The 17,414-nt window shown below is 43.9% G+C and overlaps 1 pseudogene; it reads left to right on the top strand.

The window, feature by feature from the left end:
- The window catches only part of LOC119339414, a 35,623-nt pseudogene extending 31,114 nt beyond the window's left edge, over positions 1-4,509 (top strand).
- The last annotated feature ends 12,905 nt before the right edge of the window (positions 4,510-17,414 follow it).

Here is a 17,414-nt window from a genome sequence, read left to right as displayed (position 1 = left end):
GACCCTTGAGCCATTTTCGAGGTGCTCAAAATCCTCAAGGAGTATAGCATGAGAAACTTCAAGCTTAGCATTTCTAGTTTTGAAATCATTGGCCACCTCAAGAGCTCTATCATGAGATTCCCTCACTCTAGATAATTCTAGAGCAAAAGTCTCCTCAAGAGATTCAGAGGTGGTTTGTTCATGTTCAAGAGCTTGAGATAACTCCGCGATCTCATTTGCGTAATCACGCTCAAGAGCTTCCATTTTCTCAATGGTGACCTCATGCTCCTCTAGACGAGATTCCAACTCCTCAATGTATTTCTTGCCATCAATGGCAATGGACATTATTTCCATGAAGTTGGAACGAGCACTTATATTTTTATGAAGAGCTTTAAAAATCATTTCCCCCTTAATTTTTAAGGAGGCAACATTATCATTCTCTTCATCATTATCCTCATCATCATTAACATCAACATCATGATCAAGAGACATATTGGGGTACAAAGTAGGATCCCTTGAGGCACCATTAAACACCACATCTTGTTCCATGGAGTGTTCGGTTTCTTCTACATTGTTAGCACAACAATTCGAGGAAATAGATGCATTTTTATCATGGGAACAAGGCATAGCAAGCATATCATCATGAGATTTAGTCGAGAAATTTCTACATGATATGCAAGGACTATCAACACAAGCATGTGAAACATTTGGAGTGCTCGAAGTGTTAAAGTACAAAGAAGGAGCATTGCAATAATATAGTGATGAAGGATCATCCACAATAAGCATACTATCATCATTTCAATGACCAACACTACTCACCATATCATTACCTTGTGGCAAACCACATGTAGGTGAAGTAGAAGAAGTTGGGAAGACTATACGACCGGAGGTGGAGGGAGAACAATCATCCCCACAAATCTTGGACACACCATATTTATCTTGAAGCTTCGTCCACAACTCATGAGCATCCCAGAACGGCATGAGTTGAAATATAACTACATTGCTCAAAGCATCAAAAAGCACATTAGAAGCTTGAGCATTGAGATAAGAGTTTTTATCATCCTCTAAAGATAATCTTTGGGGATCCTTTGGAGGAGAAAAACCCATATCTACAATTCACTCTAAATTTGGGTCCATGGCCCTAAAGAGATTTAAGCATGTGAATTACCCAAACATAAAAATTTGTGCCATCGAAACTAAGAGTGTTATACCCTAGTCGACATCTTTACTCTCTGGGCGGTTAAGCCCAACGAAGAGAGACGAGGCTCTGATGCCAATTGAAAGATCGTGGATGTCGCCTAGAGGGGGGGGGTGAATAGGCGCTTGAAAATAATTACGGTTTAGGCTTGAACAAATGCGGAATAAACCTAGCGGTTAATTTGTCAAGCACAAAACCTAAAACAACTAGGCTCACCTATGTGCACCAACAACTTATGCTAAGCAAGATAAGTAACTATGTGATAGCAAGATATATGACAAAGAACAATATGGATATCACAAAGTGAAGTGCATAAGTAAAGGGTTCAGGTAAGAGATAACCGAGGCACACGGAGACAATGATGTATCCCGAAGTTCACACCCTTGCGGATGCTAATCTTCGTTTGGAGCGGTGTGGAGGCACAATGCTCCCCAAGAAGCCACTAGGGCCACCGTAATCTCCTCACGCCCTCGCACAATGCAAGATGCCGTGATTCCACTAAGGGACCCTTGAGGGCGGTCACCGAACCCGTACAAATGGCGAGCCTTGGGGGCGGTCACCAAACCCGTACACTTTGGCAACCCTTGGGGGCGGTCACCGGTACCCGTCAAATTGCTCGGGGCGACCTCCACAACCTAATTGGAGACCCCGACGCTTGCCCGGAGCTTTACACCACAATGATTGAGCTCCAAGCACCACCAACCGTCTAGGGCACCAAAGCACCCAAGAGGAACAAGCTCAAGGGCACCAAGCACCCAAGAGTAATAAGCTTCTCAACTTGAAACTTCCACGTATCACCGTGGAGAACTCAAACCGATGCACCAAATGCAATGGCAAGGGCACACAGAGTGCCCAAGTCCTTCTCTCCCAAATCCCACCGAAGCAACTAATGCTAAGGAGGAAAATGAGAGAAAGAACAAGAAGGAGAATACCAAGAACTCCAAGATCTAGATCCAAGGGGTTCCTCTCACATAGAGGAGAAAGTGATTGGTGGAAACGTGGATCTAGATCTCCTCTCTCTTTTCCCTCAAAAACTAGCAAGAATCCATGGAGGGATTGAGAGATAGCAAGCTCGGAGAAGGTCAACAATCGGGGAAGAACACGAGCTCAAAGGATAAGGTTCAATGGGGAAGAAGACACCCTTTTATAGGTGGGGAAAAATCCAACCGTTATGCTCACAGCCCGCACAGAGCGGTACTACCGCTCCAAGGAGTGGTACTACCGCTAGGGCGGTAGTACCCCTTTGAAAAACAACAGCGAGGAGGCAAAAGGCCAGTAGAACCGCTGGAGCGGTACTACCGCTCGTCCTCACGGTACTACCGCTCGACCTCACGGTACTACCGCAAATGGTAGTGGTACTACTGCTTGCGAGCAGTACTAAAAAAATACTTATGTGCCTACTTCCGCTGAGCAAAACACGAGATTTTGGTCCGAAGCGGTACTACCGCTTAGGAGCCGTGGTAGTACTGCTCTGGAGCGGTACTACCGCTCAGGAGCCGTGGTAGTACCGCTCTGGAGCGGTAGTAAAAAATTACATCCGCTCTAGTCGCGGTAGTACCACTGCAGCCTTTACCAAAACAGCCATAACTTTTGCAAACAGACTCCGAATTCAACGAAACCGAGTTTGTTGGAAAGCTAACGACATGGTCTAACACAATCTTGAGAGAAATATCAATAATAAGCAAATGAGAAAAGTCCCATAAGAAAAAGGTGAGAACCCTTCCTCGGATAAGACCGGTAAAACCTCCAACACCGAAAACATCATAGAAGACGCATGCGAACTCCGTTTTCGATGAACTCAACCTTGTCATCAAGATGACCATAAGCTCTAAGACTCACAAAGATAACCAAACAAGAACCAAGAAACATGATGCAAGTACGCAATGGTTTGAGCTCTCTACTAACGATACGATCAAGCTACCAACTTGAGAGCCCCCCCCCCTTGATAGTACGGCAAACGATCCTATAACTCGGTCTCCCAACTACCACCACGAGACCGGTAAAATAGAAAACCTATCAAGGGCAAACCTTTGCCTTGCACATGGTCCTCTTGAGCTAGATGAAGACGATCTTGACTCCCTCAAGTTGGACCACCTTTCTTGATTGCGTTGGCTCGATGAAGACTAGATGATTGCTCCCCCACAGTCTATTATGGGTGAGCCACTCTTAGGCACATCTTCACAAGTCCATTGACACCAAAATGGATGACAAGATTCAAGCACTTGATCTCTTCGTGATGCTCCACTTGAACTTGCACACGACAATCTTGATGACGATCACCACTTGATGTCATCCTTTCCATGGGTTGTATGATATCTGTCTCTTGACGCAAGCCCATGGACACGTACCTAACCCCACATAGAACTCTCACATAGACCATGGGTTAGTACACAAAGTGCAATGGACAATGCTTACCATACCATGGGATCACTTGATCCCTCTCGGTACATCTTCTATGCTTTGTGAGTTGATCAACTTGATTCACTCTTGACTTAGTCTTGATCAACCTTGAATCTTTCCAACTCTCTTCATTTGGATGATGTCTTGAAGGTAAACATGAATGATCACACAATCTTCTTCTTCAAGACATGCTTGCAATAAGCTCAACACTCACATGACCAATCTTTGGATAATTCCTTAATAGCACATTGGTCAACTCATAAACTCCTTGAAACCAACACATGGACATCAAGAAAAACCTATGGACAAATCCTTCAAATATAACTCAAGACAACCATTAGTCCATAGAGATTGTCATCAATTACCAAAACCAAACATGGGGGCACCGCATGTTCTTACAGTAGGGATATTGAATGCGCACAACACTACTCCAGTGGCACCATCTCAGATGGTTAACAGAGGTAGCATCACTACATTACGGTCAGGTTTCAATGAGGAAATATCACCATTCGACATAGCAAACAACATAAGCTCAGTAGGGACGATGTTGAATGGCAATTCTGCACTTGGTGTTGGTAGCACTTCAAAACCCGAGATTAATATGGTTAGCTGTGGAAGAACTATTTCCACACTTTCCAACCTTCGGACAGATGGTTTCGTCGAATTAACTCCAATGCCTGATGGCGGGGATGTAGTTGGCATTCTTCATGTGCAAGAAAGTATGGTTAATCAGCAAGAGCCTAATGATCTACTTAATGACATTAATAACTTGTCATCGGATGATATTGCCAACCTTCTAAATGACGTAAGAACATTTCTTATTAACATGTATCACATCTTTGCATATGAATTATCAAGCTAGACAAGTGTATTTAAATCATTTTTTCTCACTGTAGGATTCCATTGGAGAGGATGCTATCATGGATGGATAGTCATGCCGGTCAGCACGGCCTAAGATGTTTTTGCATGTGTGTTGGACAATTGTTGACTGATCATTCCTTTAATTTTGCCAACTGTAGCATGAAATTATTTGAATTATTGTTGACTAGTTAGAAGCACGATTGTTTCAGTGCTTCTATTTTACATCACCTTTAGTTTTTAAGTATGTGTTGTATTTTGAGATAAAAACAATCTTTTGTTATGCCAGATGTAACTACTTTTCTTCTGTATGATATCAATGAGATGTTGCATCTTTCTGTGAGAAAACATGTAGCATCCCGAGAGAGGCACTATACAGATCTAGCACCTCCTCTAGAGTATGCATGGTATCATTCCCAAGACGCCCACCAAAGACATCGTGCACATGACATGCATTTTATGAAGGTAGAACGGTAGTATCACAACACAATTTCATAACAGATCTGTAACACCGCCATGGTCAATGCCGGCGGCAGGTCCAAGGAGATTCCCACCACCGGGTTCCACATCTACCAGCCTCCATCCTCTCTTCGGGGCTGGCCCAACGACCACGATACGGAGCCCGCCCTCCGCCACCTCAGCCTCCTCGACTTCATGTGGCTCCAACTCCTAGATGGTATCCCCCGACATGACCTCATCTTCCACCTTGTCGCCTCCTACCACATGTAGAGGCAATGTAGCTACTGCTCCTGCGCCTACATCTGTGGGACCCGCGTCAATGTCAACCACAAGTCCTTCCTCAACACAACAGGCCTCCAACTCCAACCCATGACGGAGCACAAAGAGCTCCCTCCCAACTTGAACCTGGTCGCGGTTACCTGCGTTGTCTTGCAATTCAGGGAAATGTGGATCCTCCCCGAGTTCCGTGGCAGAGACATGTTGCCATAAAATGTGTCGGCCATGATGGAGAAAGTAAAGGTGGGGTTAGCGCATAAGGTTGGCTGGGCTCGGCTGATCTGGTACCTAGTCCAAAATGAGATTCTCAAATTGCCAACGAGGGATGATAAAAAAATTATACTCCGGGGTGCATCTTCTTACACTCATTTGGGTAAAGCATCAAGATGTGTTCAGGACGATGGACAGGATGGTGGACATGATTAATAAAACTCATTCAGGAAGAATTTCAGAGGCAGACAGGTGGTCAAAAACCTGTCCAAACTAGTGGGGCCTGGGGATGAAACGTCAGCTAGCAGGTGTTCTTGTTCAACAGCAAAACCCTCTAAAAAACAGCAAGCCATGGTGGTGCAACTGCTGGCGTTGTTCAACTATTGGGGCCTGGAGATACCGTTTTTTGTTCTTGATTTTCATCAGACGGGTGTCCTGTTGACTCTAGAGAATTGCATCGAACGTCACACGCTCCCTTATATAACCCTTATCCCCCATGAAACCCTAAGCACCATCCGTTGCCGTGGGCCTATCTGATGGGGCTCCCTCCCAGCCGGCGGCTCTCTACACTCCAATGGCTCCTCCATGTGTTGTTCACCATACAACAACAAATCAAGGTTCACGCACAACATCGAGACCAGCAGCGGAGGTGGGTTCGGCGGGTGCTTCTCTGCGGCAATCGAGGACCGGCGTGTAGATGTGGATGGCGATGGCGATGTGGCTGCCTATGGGACTTGAGAAATTTTATCATTGTTCTCACAGGCAAAACTGGCAAGGCCATTTCTCTTTCTCCAACCAGTACCAGGTAGTTTGTCTAGAAATGAAGTTCTTTCCCCGGGGCTTTGTATTATTGTTAAGAATATATCAGATGTGGTGCAACTTAGCAGTCTTAATTCTTAAAGACTAATTTCATCGAAGACTTGACATGTAAGCTCCTCCTCTGTACATACATGCTCACTGTTTATCCAGAATTCGAAATGCACTACCTGACCATTTGGACTTCCCTAGTTGATAAAGGAAAGACAGATTCACCCTGAACCTGAATCTCAATAATCTCTTCAGTAGTGTTAACTGTTAAGGCTTCAGGATGCTTCTCTAGGTGATGGACAGTTATCAAAGAGAGCTACAGTGAGCAAATGTAGTTGTTGCTCGGTTCAGGGATGTTGCCACCCATGTCTGAATTCAAGCAAAGCTGCGATTCAGCTCTAACGTTCGTGCTGTTCTGTGTTGTGTACAGGACAGACATGTCACCACAATAAATACGTTTTAGTATTTCCATCAACACGATTCCGTCGTAGTCTAGGTGGTTAGGATACTCGGCTCTCAGAGACCCCGGTTCAAGTCCCGGCGACGGAATTCTTTTTTGCTTCTAATCTTTCCCTAGAGTGTTGCCATTTTTAATTTTTGAGATTGCTTTGTAGTTTTTGGTGAAAGCAAGTGCTTGCAAGGTAAATCTGAGCAAGCTGATGGCCAGTTTGTGTTGGTAGCCTTCAACCTGACGGTTGATGATTCCAAGATTTTTAACTGGGGGCCGTGGGTCAGCTTGCGCTACCGATCCACTGCGAGGCATTTGATCATCTGACCACCGTACGTATGTGTTGCCTGGTCCGGCAGCTCTCGGACCTGGACTCCGACCGGCTCCGCCGTCTCATCTGCTCCGGCGACCTCGCTTCGTGCTTCGACGCTGCCGAGGAAGACAAACGTGCCGTGGAGTGCCCTATCTGCTTCCACGCCGTCGAGGGCTTTTGGGATTTCTCAATCCGAGTTTGCTATTGTTCGAGGATTGGCTAGGATTTGATATCAAGAGATCCTTTGGTACATCATCAAGGTCGCTGCGATCATGCACAACATAATCATTGAGAAAGAGTGTGGGAAAGATTTGGATATGACCAAATGGGTCAACAGGTTCGGCCGCGTAGGAGGGAAGACCGCATCCAACGATTTTTACCATGACATTCGAGATTTCAGCACGAAGATCTTCAAAGAGATCTCATCGAGGAGTGGTGATCATGGAATGGGCAACAAAACCACCAGTTTCATCTCTATGTTTTATGTCATGTGTGATGAACTTTGTGTTATATTTGATGAACAGTTTGTGATGAATTTGATGTTATGGATTGATAAACTATCTAACAAAACTACGACACTGATTTTGGATTGGAGGGAGTACTAATTTTATATTATTTGTTTTGGATTCATTTGAGATGAGTTTGATATAATTCATAGTTGAAGGACTTCAATTGAACCAAATGGCAGTTTTTTGGGTGGCCTATTTTTCACCATCTACTACGGCAGAAAAATTTCCAATGCACTAAAATTTTCTCTCTCCTGCCCTTTTGCAGATATCCTAAAACTTTTTTTGGACGCCCTATTATATACTAGTGTCTATTGGAGATGCTCTGACAGGACCACCGACATCTGATGGAAGATTTTGTATAGTCGCGGTGAACGAACCTTTAGTAATATTGATACTTGTGTACCAGCATATGTTGTATGGTCTCAACGTAGGGGCGCAGATTGCTCGGATTTTATCCAAGCATGCATACGTTGGCTTGTTTTCCTATGATCCATTTTGTCTGAATTCATATCTGTTATGAACCAAAGAGAGCAGATGTCTTCTCTTTGCTCGGTTTAGGGGTGCTAGCTGCTAACTCGGACTTTCTTCAGGATGAACACTCAAGATCTTCGATCGGGCAACGATAACGCTTGTGATTGTTTCCTTCTTGACGGCGTTGCTTTCGGAGAACCTTTTTTGTATGCCGGGTGTTGTATTTGGTGGTGGTTATAGTGTTGTTGTTGCTAGGAACTGATCATGGTGGCGGGTTTTTTTTTTCTGTTCTTTTTATTTTCTTTTTTTTGTTGTGTGTATCCTTGGTGTCTTTGGACATCTTGCTATATCTTCACGATATTAATATATTCCCTTTCTAAAAAAGGAGTTGTAACCATGTTTGGTTAGTATATCCAGCTCTGGCGAAAGCTATAGCAGATGACCATGTTTCCCTGACTAGAGCAAACATTGTTTGTTCTCGGTTTATTGACGTTTGCTAGCTATGTCAGCTCGTGCCCAGCCGCTCCATGGCCCATGCTATTTTGTGATGCCAAGTACATGTTGTGTGCGCTGTATAGGTCAGATAAGCTCCAGTGTTTTCATCATCACTGTTCCGTCGTAGCAAATGCTTCTAAACTTTCCCTAGAGAGACCCGGGTTCAAGTCCCGGCGACGGAATTCTATCCTCTTTTTTGCTTCTAAACTTTCCCTAGAGTGTTGCCATTTTTATTTTTATTTTGAGATTGCTTTGTAGTTTTTGGTGAAAGCAAATGCTTGCAAGGCAAAATGTTTGTGTTGGTAACCTTGAACCTGAAGGTTGATGATTCCAAGATTTTTAACTCGGGGCGGTGGGTCAGCTTGCGCTACCGATCCACTGCGAGGCATTTGATCATCTGATCAGCGTACGTATGTGTTGCCAGGTCCGGCAGCTCTCAGGCCTGGACTCCGACCGGCTCCGCCGTCTTTGTTAGATTGGGAAGCGTTCCTATTCTCCTGAAGGAGAGCCGCGATGTTGTTTATATTGATACGAGGCAAACAACCATGCCTTGGCGTACAAGATGAAGCAGACCCATCGTATGAGATCAGGTCGTTACAAGGGATAGCTACGAGAGAGAGAGAGAGATGATATGTTGGTTGAGATTACAAAATAGAGATAAACATAACTTCTAACACCCTCCCTTAATCTCAACTATCCTATGTTCAAATTCCTCTTGAATTCTTCAAATGGTTTTGCTGGTAGTGCCTTGGTAAATCCATGAGCTACTTGATCTTTGGAAGGGATGAACCGTATCTCAAGTTTCTTTTCTGCAACTCTTTCACGCACAAAGTGAAAATCAATTTCAATATGTTTTGTTCTGGCATGAAACACAGGATTTCCAGATAAGTATATTGCATCCAAATTGTGACACCAAAGACATGAGACACTGTTTAGCTTAACTCCCAGTTCCTCAAGTAGTGACTCTAACCAAATGATTTCTGCAGTAGCATTGGCCAAGGATTTATACTCAGCCTCTATACTTGACCTTGACACTGTTGCCTGTTTTTTTGCACACCAAGAGATGAGGTTAGATCCAAAAAACACTGCAAAGCCTCCAGTTGATTTTCTATCATCACTACAACCTGCCCAATCAGCATCAGAAAATGCACTGACAAGTGTAGAATTTGAACGTCTGAAATTAAGGCCTAAGCTCACAGTATGTTTTACATATCTCACAATCCTCTTAACAGCTGACCAATGTGCAGTGGTAGGAGCATGCAAATACTGACAAACTTTATTAACAGCAAATGAGATATCTGGGCGTGTAAGTGTCAAGTATTGCAATGCTCCAACAGTGCTTCTGTACCTCGTACTCTCTACCTCTTGAAGAGGCTCCCCTTCATAAGCTGAAAGTTTTTCTGAAGAGGACAATGGGGTAAGTGCAGGTTTACAGTTCTTCATTCCCATGCGAGCCAGAAGCTCATTGGCATATTTCTCTTGATTCAATACTATACCATCTTGAGTTTTATTAACCTCAATACCTAGAAAGAAATGAAGCTCTCCTAGGTCCTTCAAGGCAAACTCTGAGCTCAGGTCATGTAGAAGGGCATTAGTAGCATCTTGTGATGAACTTGCAACAATAATATCATCAACATAGATAAGCAGAAAAATGACTACTCTTTCCTTATTGTAAATGAACAATGATGTATCGGCCCTTGATGCAAAAAATCCAAGACATCTTAACTGAGTGCTCAACCTAGAGTACCATGCTCTAGGTGCCTGTTTTAACCCATAAAGTGACTTATCAAGTTTGCATACATAATGTGGTATTTTCTTACTCACATACCCAGGTGGCTGTCTCATGTAGACTTCCTCTTCCAGAACACCATGCAAGAACGCGTTCTATACATCCAGCTGACGCAAACTCCATCCCCTCGATACAGCAATGGCTAGAACAAGTCTTATTGTAGCAGCCTTCACAACAGGACTAAAGGTATCTTCATAATCTATACCATAGCTCTGTTTAAAACCCTTTGCAACCAGACGTGCCTTATACCTGTCAATGGTTCCATCTGCCTTCTTTTTAACTCTGTACACCCATTTACAATCAATAATATTTTTACCTCTTTGATCTGGTACGAGAAGCCAAGTTTTATTTCTCATGAGTGCAGAATATTCTTCATCCATGGCTTTCTTCCACCTTGGATCATCAAGTGCCTCATTCAACGTTGTTGGTTCACCTGAGATACACAACATGCCATATCGTATCGTGCCATTAGTACGTATTTTTGGATTCTTAATACCTTTCTGTAGACGTGTCATAACCCGTGTAGACACTGCTGGTTGTTCATGTTGCATAGGAGAGTTGGCTGCAGAAGATCCCGCTGGCGTTGATTCAGAAGATCTTGTGGAGTCCGGTGTGGCCTCGTCTCCACGAATCACCCTGGTGTCCACAGAATCTGTGGATGCAGGAGATCCCGCTCCACCTGGTGCATGCATGCACGGGGATCGCGACGCGGAGCACAAGGGCGATTCGGCCCCGCCTGCTGATGACGTGGCGGAGCTTGGCTGGCTGGGCGAGGCGCGGGACCGCGGCGTGGAGCACGAGGGCGATGCGACCCCGCCTGCCTGTGACGTGGCGGCGCGAGGCTGGTTGGATGAGGGAGTGCGCCCGCGCCTGCCTGAACCGCGATCCGAGGACGATTGCATCCCGCGATCCAAGGCTGACAGCCGCACAGGAGTTCCTGGCGCCGCCAGATCAGCTCCGTTTTCAGTGCCAATTTCGTCCTCTTGCGGCGCATGAAATACCCGTTCGTTTTGATCATCCTGCACATCATTTGGAGCGCCGTTTTCGTTGCCAACCTGCACAGGGACAAGAGCAGAACTAGTGCTAGCAATATTATCAACATATTGGTCAGTGCAATTGTCTCCCCCTTGATCAAAACTCCGGAGATTTTCAGGAAGGAGAAGAATTTCCCTTCGAAGAAGGGCACCGGCGTTGGGATGGAGAGATGCAAACGGAAAAATGGACTCATCAAATACAACATCTCTCGAGATATAGACTCTTCATGTAGGAACATCCAAACACTTGACTCCTTTGTGCATGGGGCTATACCCTAAGAAAACGCATCTCTTTGAACGAAAAGCGAGTTTGCGTGTATTGTAGGGTCGAAGGTTCGACCAACATGCACAACCAAAAATGTGAAGTGATGTGTAATCTGGTGTTATGCCAAGGAGTCATGTGATGGGTGTTTCAAGCTTGATGACCTTACTAGGGAGCAAGTTGATAAGATATGTAGCAGTTAAGAAGGCTTCATCCCAAAACTTAAGTGGCATGGATGCATTAGCTAGTAATGCAAGCCCTACATCAACAATGTGACGATGCTTTCTTTCAGCAGACCCATTTTGTTGGTGAGCGTGAGGGCAAGAAACATGATGAGAGATGCAAGTTTTTGGAAGAATGAGTTGAGTTTCTCATACTCACCTCCCCAGTCTGTTTGCATAGCAATAATTTTAGAGCTCAGTTTGCTTTCAACAAGGCTTTGGAAATTGATGAAAACTCGGAATACATCGGATCTCTTCTTTAACAAGTAAATCCAAGTAAATTTACTATAGTCGTCAATAAAACTTACATAATAGGAAAATCTACCAACTGAAGTGGGGGTTGGCCCCCATACATCTGAAAATATGAGTTGCAAAGGTGCAGTGGATACACTAGTAGATATAGGGTAAGGTAATTGACGACTTTTTGCTTGTTGACACGGATCACAAACTGACTCAACACTAGGCTCATAGAGGAGCTTATTCTTGCTAAGGACATGTTTAACTATTACTAAGGACGGATGACCCAAGCGACTGTGCCACTTTGCTGAAGATGGCTTGACGACGAGATACGCTTGTTTATTTGACGCTGATGATGATGATGATATGAGTGGGTAGAGGCCTCCCACACACCATCCTCTAAGAATGATTCTCCGTGTGGCCAGATCCTTAACCAAGAAAAAATAGGGATGAAACTCTATGAGAACATGATTATCACGAGTGAATCAATGAACAGAAAGAAGGCTTTTTGCTGCTTCAGGAACATGGAGAATATTTTTCAGATGTAAGTTTTCGATGGGGTTTTTAACAATTGAACTACCAATATGTGTTATTGCCATACCAGAACCGCTTGCCGTGTGGATTTGATCGCCTCCGTTGTACTTCTCCCGCATCGTCAGCTGATCAAGTTCTCCTGTGATATGGTCTGTGGCTCCCGTGTCGGCATACCAGTTGGTATCTACGCCGTAGGTGGTTGCATGCGCCGCCTTCTCTTCTGGTTCTCCATCTTCATAGCGCCACCAGCAGAGCCACGCCCCCCCGGATGATACTTGAGGCATATCTGGCACTCGGGGTTATCGCGCTGCTGCTGATCACGCGCCTGTTGTGGTTGGTTCTGGCGCTGGCGTCCTCTGTAGCTGTTCCCGCCGCGAGCAGGAGAGGGCTGCCGATCTCCACGGCCGCGCCCCCTTGTGCCTCGCCCACGGTAGGGTTTCCCATGGGCTTGACCGCGGCCTCTGTAGGCGGCGTTTGCAGAAGTGTGGAAGCCACCAGGAGAAGCATCGCCCAACATCTCCATTCTCTGGTCAAAAGCGGAGATTTGGGCAAAAAGATCTTCGGCGGTGATTGTGTTTTTGATGGCACCGATCGTCGCAACCACAGGATCGTAGTCACGGTCCAGCCCCGCCAGGATGTAGTCCACCATCTCCGGGTCAGAGACGGGACGACCGGCAGCTGCTAGCTCGTCGCCGAGACTCTTCATCTTGGCCATGAAGGCAGAGCTTGACATGGTGCCCTTCTTGGTGTTGGTGATCGCAATTCTCAGGTTTGTGATCCGAGACTGCGATTGGGAGGCGAAGATGGCTGTCACCACTGTCCACAACTCGAAGGTGGAATCCTTTCCGATGACCTGCGCAAGTATTTCTGGAGTCATGGAGTTCAGTAGATATGAGAGCACCTGTTGATCTTTGGCGATCCAGGCCGCATACAGCGGGTTCGGTGCCATGGCCGTGGTCTTGTCCGCCTGCGTGATCTCCGCCGTTTTGGGCGGAGCTGCGTCACTGTTGTCCAGTAAACCAGTCACCTGCGCGCCTCGCAGGGCTGGTAGAACTTGTGCCTTCGAGAGGATGAAGTTTCCTCTCGCGAGCTTCTCCGTCGGCGGTGACCCGAGGTTGAGGGAGACGGACGACGAGGAAGACATGGCGACGGCGGCGGTGGTTGTGGTTTGTGGTTTTGTTGTAGCTAGATGTATTGGGAAGAGGTGGCTCTGATGACCATGTTAAATTGGGAAGCGTTCCTACTCTCCTGGAGGAGAGCCGCGATGTTGTTTATATTGATACGAGGCAAACAGCCATGCCTTGGTGTACAAGATGAAGCAGACCCATCGTATGAGATCAGGTCGTTACAAGGCATAGCTACGAGAGAGAGGATATGTTAGTTGAGATTACAAAGTAGAGATAAACATAACTTCTAACAGTCTCATCTGCTCCGGCGACCTTGTGTCGTGCTTGGACACCGCCGAGAAAGACAGACGCGCCGTGGAGTTATAGTAGGCTTGTTGGAAATTCCACGTGCGTAGGCTTTATCATTCCACTCACTGCTTGTCTGCTTCGGAGAGTTGGTCTTCTCCGTTGTGTTGTTCTCATAATTTTCTGTCCTCCGTCGATCAATCGATGCAGTTCTACCCGACTTTGGATCGTTCCAAGTGCTGCGGCAAATGGATCTGCACGGGTGACCCGTTACAATCCCCCTTGATTTCTGTCCAAATTTTTGCTCGGATGTGTACTGAAATTCAGAAATTTTCAGTACACACATGCACGATAACGGAGGGAGTAGTAATTTCCTACGTTAGGCCAAGTGAACTGGGAACTGCAAAATTATACTGTGTTCATAAAACATGGTCCATGCCTTATAAAAAAGTATGCTACAGGCCTACAGTACATCCAAGAGAAGCTTTTCACTATAATTGATTCTGAGAAGTTCTCCATTATTCTGCCCTGTTTCATTGTGCCGCGAGTGCTTCCAGCAGCTGATGCCATCGAAGGCTTCAGAGCTGTCCAATATCCTGTTTTGCCACCTAGCTATTGTGCAATACTCTGCAAATGTGTCCTATAAACCCCTCTATTAAATTTGATCTCAAAGATGCTTTCTGCATGATGCTTCTATTTCATACTGTAGAATATCTTAGCTTCATTGTTGTATCTGAATTCAATGTGGGGGTCCTTAACTAGCAATGCCACAGCCTACATTGTTGAATATAGAGTGCTAGAACCTCAAGTGAGAAGAAACCTCAACAAGAAGTAAGCTTTCTGCCCAGATATTCTGATCAACAGCACCATACTACTTTGTACTCCCTCCGTTTCTAAATATAAGTCTTTTTAGACATTTTAAATGGACTACAACATACGGATGTACGTAGACATATTGTTAGACTATAGATTCACTCATTTTACTTCGTATGTGGTCACTTGTTGTAATCTCTAAAAAGACTTATATTTGAGAACGGAGGGAGTAATTTCCAACAAGCCTACTATTTGGAACTTCTTGCATGAAGAACAGAAAGTTAATGAGGCTACGATAAGAATACATTCCTAGAACACCGGTGGACATATTCTACTACCATAGGAGTTGTAAGCCCGATTTTACAGTGCTAAAAGCTCCCTAACTAACTGTTGGTTTTTCTAACCGTTCGGAAGAGATTTTAAGTCTTCCATGATTGTACCTGAAATGTTTCAGATATGATTTGTCTGTGTGATTTTTAGACAATGAAAAGAACCGTACCAGATATAGATGTATGCAACATAAGGAAGATTACGTAGGATACGTGGCTAGAAGAGACACCTCTGGCCTTACAATATCCTATCCTTTACAATATTGTGCAACGTAAGGAAGATTACGTAGGTATCGTCCTTCAAACTATTCCCTTGAACATCCAGTTCAGACGTACGTTTGTGGGTGAGAGATGGACAGCCTGGATGCACTTGGTTCGAAGATTGATTGAAATTCGACTCTCCGACGTTCCGGACTCCACACAATGGAAGTTAATTAAAAATGGGATATTTACGGTGAAATCTTTTTATACGGATCTGATTAGTTCTGGCCCCATCTCAAGGTCACTTCATATATGGAAGGTTAAGGTTCCTTTGCAGATTAAAATTTTCATGTGGTTTGTCCACAAGCAAGTAATACTCACAAAGGACAACTTACTTAAGAGGCGATGGGTAGGTAACTCGCGGTGTTGTTTTTGTACTCAGGATGAGACAATACAACATTTATTTATCGAATGCCCACTTGCCAAGTTACTTTGGAGAACGATTTATATAGCTTTTAATATCAATCCTCCAGTAGATATTGCGTCTTTGTTTGGGACGTGGTTAGCTGGGGTTGAACAAATCACGGCAGCTCGTATTCAGATTGGAATATGTGCGTTATTATGGGCTATATGGAACTGCAGAAATGATATGATTTCTAACAGACTACACAACTTAACTTTTTTGCAGGTTATCTTCAGAGCTACAGATTGGATTCGTACATGGTCCTTACTCACTCCTAAGGACTCCAGGGAGCCTTTTGTTACTGGGTGCAACCAATGGGAGATGGTGGCTCGGGTTATATTCAACCGGTTCGGATGGCGTTCACATAACAGGATAGGAGTCTAGAGAGCTTGTCCTTATTATCACCGTACCAGTTGTCTTTGTCCACTTATATTTTTCAGTTCTATGTGCTTTGTTTTGCTTCGTTTGCGAGCTGTAAGACCTTTGTGATGATACTTTCTAGATTTTTAATAAAAGGGCCGCATGCATCATCATGATGCAGAGGCCGGGGTATACCTCCATTTCCAAAAAAAAAATAGATGTATGCAGAACACAGTAGATGCTAGTACTGGATACTGAAACAAAAAGTTACTGCAGTAATATGTTGGAGTTCAGTTGTATTATGAAAGTTGTTTAATCACTATGCACATTTACAATAGAGAAAAGTATATTTTTCGTCCCTCAACTCTTCGCGGAGTCTAGATTTGGTCCCTCAACTTTAAAACCGGACAACACACACCCTCAACTATTGAAACCAGACAAGGTTCGTCCCTGGACTCTATTCTGACCGGTTTTGCAGCCGACTCACCCGGTTTTGACTGAGCTGACTCAAATTCCTGTATTTTTTTCCAAACCAACATACTTTTTTCAAGTTTGCACATTTTCTTAAATTTGTGTATATTTCAAATCAGTGTACTTTTTCCAAATCCACGTACTTTCTTCAAGTTTGCGTAATTTTTTCAAATTCACATTCTTTTTCCAAATCTGCATAGTATTTTTTAGAAAAACATGTGAATTTAAATAAGTATGCGAACTGTAATAAAAGTATGCGAATTTGAAAAAAATACGCGAACTTGAATAATGTGCGCGTTTTGTAAAAAATACATGAATTTAAATAAGTACGTGAACTAGAATAACAATACGCGTATTTTAAAAAATATGCGGACTTGAAAAATGTAAGAGGTTTTGTAGGAAAACATGTGAATTTAAATAAGTACGTGAACTATAATAAAAGTAAGTGAATTTGAAAAAAATATGCAAACTTAAGAAATGTACGTGGTTTTGTAGAAAAATATCTGAATTTTAAAAAAGTACACGAACTAGAATAAAAGTACGCGAATTGATAAAAAATGTGAAGTTGAAAAATGTATGCGGTATTGTAGAAAGATTCATGAATTTCAAAAAAAGTACGCGAACATGAAAACTTTACATGAATATTGAAATAGGCAAACTTGGAAAAGGTGCATGGATTTTTAGAAGTACATGAATTGTAGAAAAGTTCATGGTTTAGAAACAGTAAAGGGTTTTAAAAATTACATGAATTTGAAACAATTAGACGAACTGAGAAAGGAACACAAATTTCAAAAAGGTTTACAGATTAAAAAATGATTTTGAATAAAGAACACGAATTTCAAAGAGTGAGGACATATGAAAATGT

This window comes from Triticum dicoccoides, chromosome 7B, assembly GCF_002162155.2.
Source record: "Triticum dicoccoides isolate Atlit2015 ecotype Zavitan chromosome 7B, WEW_v2.0, whole genome shotgun sequence".
NCBI lineage: Eukaryota > Viridiplantae > Streptophyta > Magnoliopsida > Poales > Poaceae > Triticum > Triticum dicoccoides.
The sequence above is the reverse complement of the archived record's forward strand: the minus strand, read 5'-3'. Positions and strand labels throughout refer to the sequence as shown.